Raw genomic sequence first — 13,537 nt, 5'->3', positions numbered from 1 at the left:
ATCTTCTGTCTTCAGAAAGGAATTGAACATCAATACAGCGCTCCGTATACTCCGCAACAGAATGGAGTGGCTGAAAGGAAGAACCGAACGTTAATTGAAGGAGCCAGAACTATGCTGGCAGACTCGAAGCTTCCTGTGATGTTCTGGGCTGAAGCAGTTGCTACAGCCTGCTATGTTCTGAATAGGGTGTTAACCGTTAAGAGACTTGGAAAAACTTGTTACGAGCTTATGCATGGAAGGAAGCCCAACTTGTGCGGTCTTGAACCGTTTGGGTCTCCTTGTTCGATTTTGAAGACTAATTCGAAATTTGGTGAAGTAGCCGATGAAGGAATCTTAGTCGGTTATGTAGTTGGGACTCCCAACAGACGGGTCTTCAATACTTCGACTTGCAAGGTGGAGGTGGTTTGTAACACCGACATTACTAGTTACCAATCGCCAAAACCAAGCAATGGACCTGCTGAGCTTTTCGACTATGTTAAGCTTTTTAAGTCGTTTAACGTACCTGATTTGGAAATTTCTGAAGAAGACGAAAGAGCTGTGACGAAGATGATACTTGATGAGGAAGAGAATCTATTGCAACGACAGCTGATTGAGAAATCTCAACCTTCCACATCAAACACTATCGGTACCCCTGCGGCCTCAACTGAAGATGAATTTATTAATCCTTTTCACTCTCAGCAAGAAACAACCATTGATGAGATCTCTTCAAATTTGGAAGATAATTTGCATGTCGGATCTGTTCCGACCACGAGAATTCACAAAGATCACCCTTTGGAGAATAAATGATGCATAGACTGCAAACTGCTCTTCAGCAGATTTTACACTCATAGGCATCTTGGAATAATTATTGCTTGAGGCATTTGCAGAGAAACCACTTGTGGATGCTTGAGGCTTTGAAGTACTTGATCCTCCAGCAACGAAACAGACATCACCGTTCGAGTTTACAGAAACGTTTCCTTCATGAGAAGAGTCAGAACCTGACTCCCCTTTTGAGTAATAAGCAGCTGATTCAGGCCTCGAACTTGAGCCTGAGTTAACCTTTGCACCATACATACCAGGGTCTTGTATCTGATCTGTTGGTGTTTCTTTTCGAACCATATTAAGCTCATAAGTTCTGAGCTTGTTTACTGCCGTTTCCAGATCATAATTAGGAAAGTCTCTGTCTTCCCTCATAAGAACGGTGTACATTTCCCACTTCGGTGGGAGAGCATCGAGAAGCTTTTCAACGATCTCTTCTTCTCGATAAGCAATCGAATAATTGCTAAGCTCTGTCATTAGATGATAGTATCTGGTGATAATATCATCCAGTGATTCGTTCTTCAAGAATTTGAAGACGGAGAACTGAGTCTTCAAAAGTTTAATCTTTGATGCACGGATACCCACGTTCCCCTCGAATCTATTTTCAAGAGCATCCCAAAGCTCTCTCGCAGAAGTGTACTTTCGGAACGTATGGAGAACCTCTTGAGGAAGTGCCATTGTTATAGCAGCATGGGCCTTGCTCTCGGCCTCATACATTTTCTTTTCTTCGTCCTCCATTTTGCTATACTTCTTAACCACATCACGACCTTCGTATTGCATAGTTGGAGGGATATATCCATCCTGGATGCACACCCACATTTTTGCATCCTGATATTTAATGTATTGGATGAATCTGTCCTTCCATGCCACGAAGTCAGTTCCTTTCATCAACCTCGGGGCCTTAGTGGCTGACCCCGCTTCTACTTCCATCTTGACCAAATCGGAGATGTTAATTGACGACATCTTTGCGAAAACACGAAAACCCGAAAATTTAAAAAAAATCTTCCAAACAGCACAGTAGGCGAAGTTAAGAATAACTTCGCTGAAAGTTAACTTCGCTGGAAAGTGTAACTTCGCTGGGTCTTAAATTCGCTTGACTGGGCGAAGTTAAAAATAACTTCGCTTAGAATGAGCGAACTTAGGAGGTAAGCGAACTTGGGAGGTAAGCGAAGTTGAGGATAACTTCGCTGAGGCAAACTTATGAGGTAGGCGAAGTTGTGGTTAACTTCGCTTAATCCTTATATCTTCGCCGAAACCCTACTTCCGGTGACGGCAACTTCGCCTGAAGAACGGTAACTTCGCCCGATGAACAAGGAAACTGTTCAGATCTGATTTCGTCAATCTAGCAGTTTCCGATCGATGTAATGGCTTGAAAATGACTGTCAAACACGAGTATAACACAATCCCAGTAAAAACACGTCCCGCGAATAGGTCAAACGAGACGCTTTCTACACCCGCGTGAAATCCCGAACCTCAACATCGAGCCGATGGCTCTGATACCAATTGTAGGCTCCTGGACGGATCGTACACGGGATGTCGCTATCTGCGCAGGTGCGGAATCCCTGCGTAGTTAGATACGAGTGCAGAATATGTAAATCAAACACACGAGCAATGAACGAACACGTTATATTGATAAACGAACACGTGACTCGAGGTCACTATTACAGACACTGACTAGCAAACACGTAACACTCGAACTGAACAACTGAAACGAAAACCTAACTAGCCAAACTGTTACAGCGAACAGTTTAAATAGACACGACAACTTCGCCTCAGGCGAAGTTGTCTTTAACTTCGCTTGTTCAACAAGTTCGCCTGAGCGAACTTGTTGACAACTTCGCTTGTTACAAAAACATAAACATAATCAAAAACATAATTACATTACAGACTCGATTACAAACGTTAGACTATGAACTACTGACACACATGTACCAACAGTGACGGGGTTACATGAAGTTCGTGCAGCTGTGCAGGGAAACTTGGCCAACGCTAATTCAAAGTACAAGCAAGCTGTCAACCGAAAGCGTAGGCAAGTTGATTTTGAAGTAGGTGACTTTGTGTGGGATGTTTTAATTAAAGATCGTTTTTCATATGGGGAGTATAATAAATTGTCAGCCAAGAAAATCGGGCCAGTGGAGATTGTGCAGAAAATAAATTTGAATTCTTACCGTCCGAAGTTACCAAGTCATATTCGTTGTTTGGATGTTTTCAATGTCAATCACTTGTTGCCGTTTCATAGGGATTCGTCGGATGATGAGGTCATTGCAGATTCGAGGTCGAGTTTTGTCTATCCAGGAGGGAATGATGGAGGCCCAAGTATTGAAGAACGGGTCATGTTATATTTGGAGGCTCATGATCGCGCCTCCAAAGGTGGCCCACGAAAACGGGCATAACTTAGCCCAAAAGCTCCATTTCAAGCCCATTACCAGTCAAAACGAAGCTTGAAGCGAGGAGAACGTTGGGGCAAACAGCCTATGGCAGTTTGGCCCTTGTCCGAAGCCCAAAAATGCCTCCTAAATAAAGTTATGGGCATTTTTATGATTTTTTGTCAGTTTTTGCATTTTTCATTTTGGGTTTGTGTTTGGCCCATGGCCTTTTTTGGGCCCATTTCGTATTAGAAACTTTATTTATATGTTGCTTATGTAATATGGATGGTCAGACTTGAATTTGATTAATAAATATTTCCCTAGCCTTTTGGGTGGGATTTGGGGGTTTGGAAGTTCATCACGAGAATTCGTAGAATCAACGTGTTTTGATCTTTATTTTCATTTTACCGCTACATCAATTAATTAGTTCTTTTTTCGTATGTTTACTTTTTTTATCTTTTCTTTTTGTGTGTTTTAAAGGTTTTTGTTTTTGTTTTAAACATGTTTTTTCTTACCTTTATGAAATAATTTTTTTTAGGTTTAGTTCGGTACCGTGACGAACCAAATTTAATAAAAATAATAATGTTATTTTGTTATATTTGGACGTTGACGAATTTATTTTTTTTGTTTTGTCTCGGTGTAGTATTTTAATAACGACCGAAATCACGTCAATTAGCCACAGAAACGCACATGTTTCTTTTGGAATGTTAATTTATTTTTGGTTTAGTTTTTGTCACACCCTCAAAATCCACTAACGGAGTTTTACCGTCACAGGGTGTGAACTAACAGGATCGGAGTCATTAGTTATAATCAAACACCATATTTAAAGTTTTATAAACCAAGAAGACATCAAGTCTTAAATGAAATGCGGAAGCGTAAATTGTAAAGAAAAAAGTTGCGCCACACAGGACGACTTAAAAACCCAAGTTATCAAGATAAAAAATAAAAGAAGTTTTTAAAGCAATGTTGTTCAGCGAACGCATGTCCTATACTGCGCGCCCGCCTCGGCTACCTGAGAATAACATACTAAAAGTGTCAATACAAGGTTGGTGAGTTCACAAGTTTATACGAATAAAGCGTTTGCGTGTTAGCGTTACCAGATAATGTTAAGTCAATTATATATCAATATGTAGCTAACCTATCAAGCATGCATTACTAAGTGTTCGACACCAAAGCTGGCTGTTTAAAGATTGCCTTGCCACCATGTCAACCACGACCATGGTAACGTGTTAGCCAAGATTACACCCACTCGACCTACATTCGAGTTTAGAGTTGGGTGGGGTTTGTCAAACCTAGTAGTACTACTCAAAGGTGACTCGCTATTATCCAAATATTAACCGGTTTAATGTTTAGAAGGACTTTAGTTGGTTTGTTTGCCACTTACCCTTACAAGTGATATATAATAAAGTAACAAATCTACATTGTTGGAGTATGTTATCTCCCCCTAATAAAAGCGTTTAAAAACATTAAAAAGGGGCCGTGAAACTCACTGTTTGCGAAGATAATAAAAAGATCCGGGAAAGGTGTGCGTCACAGAAAATCCTCACTAGTGCTCTAAAAACAAAACGATATTTTCTAAATATTTGAACTACGAGTGAGTCCCTAGACTCGACGCATAAAACTTATGCATGAGATGTGTTCGTGTTAATTTGTGAAACAGGTGTGACTCGACAAACACGTTGGTGATTAGTTACATGTGTGAACAGGTATTAAGTGTTAAGTGTTACCGTTGTACATTACTAGCAACTATCCCCCACAAGGGCAAATAAGTCATAATATAGCAAACATCGATCAACAAATCATTTTTCATGCTAATTCAAGTAATTTAGCAGCTAAGTTTTTCTAGGTAGATTTTTACTCGACAAGATTACTCTATTGAATAAATCATAACAAATCAAATAAATCACCAAAAATCATCACAGAGGCACACGTGACTTAGGTTTCTAAAAATATTTTATTATATTTTTATCACGTACGGTTTTCTCACAATGATCAAAACATCACAGTGTTAATTGTTACCGTTGTACATTACTAGCAAATATCCCCCACAAGGGCAAATAAGTCATAATATAGCAAACATCGATCAACAAATCATTTTTCATGATAATTCAAGTAATTCAGCAGCTAATTTTTTCAAGGTAGATTTTTACTCGACAAGATTACTCTATTGAATAAATCATAGCATATCAAATAAATCACCAAAATCATCACAGAGGCACACGTGACTTAGGTTTCTAAAAATATTTTATTATATTTTTATCACCTACGGTTTTCTCACAATGATCAAAACATCACAGCAAGCACATAACAGTCATTATCATGCGCAACAGAATGTTATTTACCGTTTCATGGTAAATCCAATTAATACCAAACCAATTGGGTCAGATTCCTAGTTCAAATTATTAACGTCCAGGAGTGGAATCAACTCAATTGGTCCTGTAGTTTATGAGATATATTAATTACAAAACAGCCTACCAGCAGACTTCCCGAATCAGACTTGCACAACAGATTTGTAAAATAATAAAAACTAACTTTTATACGTCCAAAACTTACAAACTCAGACTTTTTTGAACTAGACTCGACCTACTACATCATAGAATCAATAATCACGTCCAAATACAACATTAACATCGAGTTACAGTCGTTTAAACACGAATTCAAGAATCTGTCCAGCATCGGTTTTCATCAAAACTCAACATATTATTAACCTATGAACTAGAAATCATGCATGTAACCCTAGCATATCAATAAACAACATATTAGCATCTAGGGTTTATGATTATCATGTTTAAGGATGTGCATGATCAAATAGAATAGGTTAAAGGGTGTGTTTGATTACCTAGTTAGCAAATAAATCCTTCAATCAAGCTTGTAACATTTTGTGTGTGTGTGTATGTGTGTGTGTGTGTGTGTGTGTGTGCTTGTGGTCTCGGTCGAACAAGAGAGGAGAGGTGGGGACTGATGTCGTCGCATAAGGGAGGGATATGGAGAGGGAGAGGGAGAGGGGGTTAGGGTTTTAGTTAAGGTTGTTTATATATATAATAATTATAACATAAGTTACACATCACACCCTAGACTTCTAGTTAATCAATTTCTAGCACAAGTTAGTTTATTTTCCACATAAATTAACGTTATGCATGTAAACATGAAATTGCATATGAACATAACACGTAATTACATCAAGTACTTTTTTATAACGTTTATTGTTTGTTCATCAACGGTTTGAGTCGACTCGTGTGTGATTCGGTGAAATTCAGAAAGACTACTTGTGTAGTGATTGTCATGCGTCATTTAAACCCTAATTTAAATGTAATGAGATATGCGTTACAGTTCGTGTGATCTTAATTTTGAATTAACGGAGTTAACCTGAAATTGATGAGTGTCACAGTTTTAGTGTCGTAACCCGATATTGACCAAATTTGGGTCAACTAATAGCCGCACTGTGCCCTGTTTTACTAACCGACTACAAGTGGTTTTAAATATGGTTTTCATCTTAATTATAACTATAGATAAATATCAAAGTGTGGTGCCATAAAGTTTTTTTAAATACTTTTTTTGAGCTTTTAAGTAATATATTTCATTCACTAAACAATATATTGGATTTGTTTAATGACTAGATGTGTCTTTCCTAGAGTCTTGTATTATGAGTGCCAGTTTTCGAGTCTCCCTTGCAGTGTACATTCATTTTTAATTATTTTTCATCCTCATTATTTGTCAAGTGATTTTGAGTTCATGTGTAGACCATGACACATTGACACCTAACTTTTTGATTAATCGGTTCTTTTATTTATTATGTTTACTTTGTTTTATCTTTTATTTTTTTCTATTTTAGATGTTTTTGTTTTTGTTTTTGTTTTTGTTTTTGTTTTCGTTTTAAACATGTTTTTTCTTACCTTGATGAAATCATTTTTTAGGTTTAGTTCGATAACGTGACGAACCTAATTTAAAAAAAATAATAATGTTATTTTGTTTTATTTGGACGTTGACGAATTTATTTTTTTTGTTTGATTTCGGTGCAGTATTTTGATACCGGCCGAATTCACGTCAATTAGCCACATAAACGCACATGTTTCGTTTGGTATGTTAATTTATTTTTTGGTCTAGTTCTAGTGTCGTAACCCGATACTGACAACTTTGCGTCAACTCATAGCCGCACTGTGCGTGTTTTACTAACCGACTCCAAGTGGTTTTAAAATGTGGTTTTTATCCTAATTATAACTATAGATAAATATCAAAGTTTGGTTCCACGAAGTTTTTTTAAAACTTTTTTTGAGCGTTTAAGTAATATATTCCATTCACTATAAATTGGTTGTGGCTCAATGGTGTTGGTGCATGATGTCAGTAGTTCAGTATCAAGTGTCTGTAATAGTGTTTATTGGTTTGTATTGATGTTTAAGCGAACTTGTCTCACAAGTTCGCCTGTTAAAAGCGAACTTGTGAACAAGCGAAGTTATCAACAACTTCGCCTAGCCTGGTAGGCGAAGTTGTCGATAACTATATATTCTTGTTTACGGCTTATTTTGTAATTAACGATTCAGTACGAGTAATTGGTGATTGAATATCACGTGTTATTAGTTGCAATACAACGTGTCTTTTGCTTATTGTAACGTGTGTTTGCTTGTGTTTAACGTATATCGTTTCTACGCTCGTATCGTCTTACGTAGGGATTCCGCACCTACGTAGAACGAGATATTTCCGTGTAGATCCGGCTGGGAACCTACAATTGGTATCAGAGCATTTGCTCGTGATTGTGTGGTTCGGGATTATCACACGGGTGTAGAAATCGTTCCGTTCGACTATTCGCGGGACGTGTTTACGTTGAAATACCGAGTTTTTGTGTCCTACTCACCTCCTACCATCAAACACAACCCATTACACCTTCGAATACCTCGCAATACGTCAAAATCAAACCTGCAAAAACGTTGTGTTCATCAGGCGAAGTTGCCGCCACTGTATGTAGGGTTTAGGCGAAGATATAAGATTAAGCGAAGTTATCAATAACTTCGCCTACCTCACAAGTTCGCTTACCTTAAGCGAAGTTATCATCAAGCGAAGTTAATATCAGGCGAAGTTGGGAAGACAGCGAAGTTGTGTATTCAAGCGAAGTTACTCTTAAGCAAAGTTAAGAATAACTTCGCCTACAGTACTGTTCAGAATAATAAATTATTTTTGGTTTCTTTGAGTGTTCGTCTGTATTTGTTCCAAATATGACTTCTATAAATATTACGGAACTGGTGAAAATGGAGGTGGAGGCAGGTTCAGCTACTAAGGCTCCGAAAATGCTTAAGGGTACCGATTTCGTTGCTTGGAAAGATCGGTTTGAACAATATGTTAAATATCAAGATGCTAAGATGTGGGTGTGCATTCAACATGGATACATTCCACCAACGGCTTTGTTTGAGGGTCGTGAACAAATTAAGAAATACAATAAGATGGAAGAGGAAGAAAAGAAGATGTATGAGGCTGAAAGCAAAGCTCATGTTGCGATAACAATGGCTCTTCCACAAGAGATTCTTCACACCTTCAGGAAATATAAAACCGCCAGAGAGCTATGGGAAGCGCTTGAAAATCGATATGAAGGTAATGTGGGGATACGTGCATCCAAGATTAAGCTACTCAAAACCCAATTCTCGGTGTTCAAGTATCTGAAGAATGAGTCACTTGATGATATCATCACAAGGTATTACCACTTGATGACCGAACTCAGAAACTATTCAATTGACTATAAAGAAGAAGAGATCGTAGAAAAACTTCTTGATGCTCTCCCACCGAAATGGGAAATGTACACTGTCTTGATGAGAGAGGACAAAGAGTTTGCGAACATCGACTTGGAAACAGCAGTCAATAAACTACAAACTTTTGAACTTAACATGGTTCGAAAAGAGACACCAACTGATCAGGTTCAGGATCCGGGAATGTATGGTGCGAAAGTTACTTCAAGTTCAAGTTCAAAGTCAGAATCATCTGCTTACTTCTCAAAGGGAGACTCAAGCTCTAACTCAACTCATGATGGTCATGTAACTCTCAACATGGATGGTGATGTATGCTTCGTAGCTGGTGGAACAAATTCTTCTAAACCTCAAGCAACAACTGGTAGTTTTTCTTCAAGTGTTCTGAACAACAACTACTCTCAGATGCCCATGAGCGTTAAATCTGCTGAACAGCAGTTTGCTCTCTATGCATCTTTCATTGCTTCTTACGAAAATTACATCAAAGGTAAAACTGTTGACCCTGCAACTTTAGACGAAGACTATGATCAGATCGATGCTGATGATCTGGAAGAGATGGATCTGCAGTGGCAGATGGCGATGATAGTAAGAAGAGTTAAAAGTTTTATGAAGAAAACTGGTAGAAAGTTCGTTGGTGAAAGACCAGGTTTTGATAAGTCAAAGGTCCGGTGTTATAACTGTCAACAGAATGGCCACTTTGCTAAAGAATGCACAAATGAAAGAGTAGAACGTAGTCAGAACAGGCCAGCACAACCGAATGGGGGAAGTAATGAGAATAGGGCGATGGTATCCAGACAGAACGGGGGATACAATTGGAATCTGGAGGTTGAGGAAGTGTTCGAACAGGCCAACTTGGTTAACATCGAAACTGAAGGAAACGACAGAGAGACAAGAGAAGATCAAGCTTATATGGCAGAGGTGAATGATCAGCTCTCTGAGGTAAGTTTTGAACTCCCTTGTATGCAATGTGAAAATCTGTCTGAACAATTGAAAACATTAACTGATCAGTTTGTTAGTTTGGACTCTCAATTTAAAACGTTACAAGAAGATCATCATTACACTAAAACTAGAGAAAATAGTTATTCAGTAAAGATTAAGGCTAGTGAAAAAGATATCAGAAGTCTTAAAGCAAGTCTTGCTGAAAAAATACAAGTAATTGATCTTAGCTATGAAGTGTTAGAAGAGAAAACCAAACTAATTGCTAAAAGGGATAAACAGATAGCTGATTACCAGGTGAAAGTGGTGGATCTAAACAGAAAGCTTGAGTAGTTTAGAAATTCCTCTGCAATACTTGATCACCTCGTAAGTGATCAACTTTCCCCAGTTAAAAGGGGAGGAATTGGATACTCTGAAGTTCCACCACCTTATAATCATAATTATACATATGATCCTAGTAATCAGAAATCTGTTGATGTTGAGATTAGTCAGACAGTTCCTGTCAAAGTTTCAATTAAAAAACCTGAATTGAGTGAAAAAGATACGAAAAAGTCTGTTTCGAGTGTTAAGATTTCTGTTCCAAGTTCTGTCTCATCAAATTCGGACAAGACATCCGAAGCTAGTGAGACAAATGAAGAGGTAGTGTTACTAAAACGTGGGGAGGAATTTAAACCTACTGAAAAGAATTCCGCTCTAAACCCGTATGTTCCACCATATGTTAGGCAAACGGGTAGTAATGCAACCTCAACATCTGAAACAACTGTTGAGACGAAGGTTGAACACAGGAGTTGTTTCAGATGCAATCAAATAGGACACCTGATTGCTGATTGCCCTCTGAATCAGAGACTCAGAGGTATGAGGCCTCCGAAAACAGAGAATAAAACTAACAGTAATTACTATAATGGTAAGAATGCGAACTCATCAAAGTTCAGACATTGGACTAATCCAGGATTTCGAAGAAATCGATCTCAGTTTTTCCCTATTAACAACCAAACCACTAGTTATAATTCATTTAACTCACGAAGGTTTGGATGGCCTCATAGTCAATCTACAAGAAGGTATCCTTTTAGGACTTACAGAAATCATTCTAATACTAACTTTGGACAGCCAAAGTACGGGATGTCTTTTAACAGATTTTAATTCGTTGGGTCCCCAGATTTTAATTCGTTGCTTTAATCGTGCAGGAACAGCTGAACAGGGCTGCAAACAATCAATGGGTTGTGGATAGCGGCTGTTCCCGGCACATGACTGGTAACAAGAATTTGTTACACGAATGGAAACCTGTTCAGGGAGGTAGAGTAAGTTTGCTGGAGAGAGTGGTGGTAGGATTACTGGAATTGGGACAGTGACTAATGGTAAAATGAAGTTAGAAAAGGTAAATTTCGTTGAAGAGCTGAAGCATAATTTGCTGAGTGTGTCTCAGATCTGTGACAAAGATTACACTGTGCACTTTACCAAAAATGAAGCGATTGTACTGTATCCTGGTTTCAAGATACCAGAGGCATGGATAGTGATGAAGGCTCCAAGGGAAAAGAATACATATGTAATGGACATGAGGTCGACTGCGATGGCAACAGAAGAATCATGTCTTCTGTCAAAAGCAACTGAATCGGAGTCCGAGTTATGGCATCGAAGAATGGGGCATATACATCTTCGAAAAATGAACTACATTGTCAAGAATGGGCTGGTGCTTGGTGTTCCCTTAAAAAACTTCAACTTTGAAGACCAATGCTGATCGTGCAAAAAGGGAAAGCAACACAAGAAACCTCATCACACCAAGAAGATCAATTCAATAGTCAGTACCCTAGACCTACTTCACATGGATCTCTTCGGTCCTGTGAATGTAAAAAGCCTAGGTGGAACATCGTACTGCTTGGTGATAACTGGTGATTTCTCTCGATATTCTTGGGTATATTTCCTAAGGACAAAATATGAAACGGTTCAGTTGGTAATTAACTTGATTTCCAAGGTTGAGAACATCGTGGGGAGAAAGGTTAAATACATCAGGAGTGACAATGGGACAGAGTTCAAAAACTACCAGATGGAGATGTTCTGCCTACAGAAAGGGATAGACCACCAGTACAGCGCCCCGTATACTCCGCAACAAAATGGGTCGCTGAGAGGAAGAACAGGACGCTAATTGAAGGAGCCAGAACAATGTTGGCTGATGCTAAACTTCCTATGGTGTTCTGGGCTGAAGCTGTTGCAACAGCCTGTTATATCCTTAATCGAGTTTTAACTGTTAAAAGATTGAATAAAACATGTTATGAACTTATGCATGGTAGAAAGCCTAACTTGAATGGTCTCGAACCATTCGTGTCCCCATGTTCGATATTAAAGACGAACTCAAAATTTGGTGAGAAAGCCGACGAAGGTATTTTAGTCGGATATGTTGTTGGGACACCCAACAGACGAGTCTTTAATCTATCGACCAGCAAGGTTGAGGTGGTGTGTAACACTGACATCACAAGTTACAAACCACCAAAACCAAGCACGGGACCCGCTGAGGCTTTCGATTATGATAAGCTTTTTAAATCTTTAATTTGCCTTACTTGGATTGTGCAGAAGTTGATGAGAGAATAGCTACGCAGATTCTTTATGATGAGGAAGAAAATTTTGTGCAACGACCGCAGTACGATGAATGTCAACCTTCCTCGTCAACTGCTGTCGACACCCCTGCTGCCCCTACTGAAGACGAATTCTTCAATCCTTTTCACTCTCAACAACAATCGCCCATTGATGAACTATCTTTGAACTTGGAAGACAATTTGCAAGTCAGTTCGGTTCCGACTACTGGAGTTCATAAATATCACCCTTTGGAGAACGTGATATGTGATCTGTCTGATGGTGTACAAACAAGATGAAGCTTGAATGAGGACACATGTGTTTACGCAAGCATCAAAGAAACAGGTATCATTAACGAGTGCTTGTACACCTGCTTCATTAGCCAGATTGAACCAAAGAACTATCAAATGGCTCTAAAAGACAGCTCGTGGGTCGAAGCCATGCAAGAAGAGTTAGCCCAGTTCAAGAAGATGGAGGTATGGAATTTTGTTGCAAAACCGAAGAATGTGCATGCGATTGGCACCAAATGGGTTTTCAAATGTAAGAGAGATGAGAAAGGAATAATAATCAGGAACAAGGCGAGGCTGGTTGTAAAAGGTTTTAATCAGCAAGAAGGGATTGACTACAATGAAGTGTTTGCTCCTGTGGCGAGATTGGAAGCGATTCGTTTGTTTTTGGCATTTGCTGCACACAATGACATGAAGGTGTTCCAGTTAGACGTGAAAAGTGCGTTTCTTAACGGTAAAGTCGATGAGGTTGTGTTCGTTGAGCAGCCTCCAGGCTTTCCTAACCCAGACTTTCCTGATCACGTGTACAAGCTAAGTAAAGCACTATATGGTCTACATCAGGCACCTCGTGCCTGGTATGCAACCTTGTCTGATTACTTGCTTGAGAATGGGTTTGAAAGAGGAAAAATCGACAGCACACTGTTTGTCAAGAGAAAAGGGGAAGATTTTCTTCTGGTTCAAGTCTACGTGGACGACATCATCTTTGCTGCATCAAAAGTCGCCATGTGTCAGGAATTTGAAGACGTCATGAAAAAGAGGTTTGAAATGAGTGCTACGGGTGAACTAACTTTCTTTTTAGGATTGCAGGTTGATCAGAAGAAAGATGGGATGTTCATTCATCAGACTAAATATATCC

The sequence above is a fragment of the Bidens hawaiensis genome, unplaced genomic scaffold (assembly GCF_021521415.1).
Source record: "Bidens hawaiensis isolate Kalapana, Puna unplaced genomic scaffold, B.hawaiensis_p1.1 tig00049906_1, whole genome shotgun sequence".
Classification (NCBI taxonomy): domain Eukaryota; kingdom Viridiplantae; phylum Streptophyta; class Magnoliopsida; order Asterales; family Asteraceae; genus Bidens; species Bidens hawaiensis.
This window is presented reverse-complemented; position numbering follows the sequence as displayed.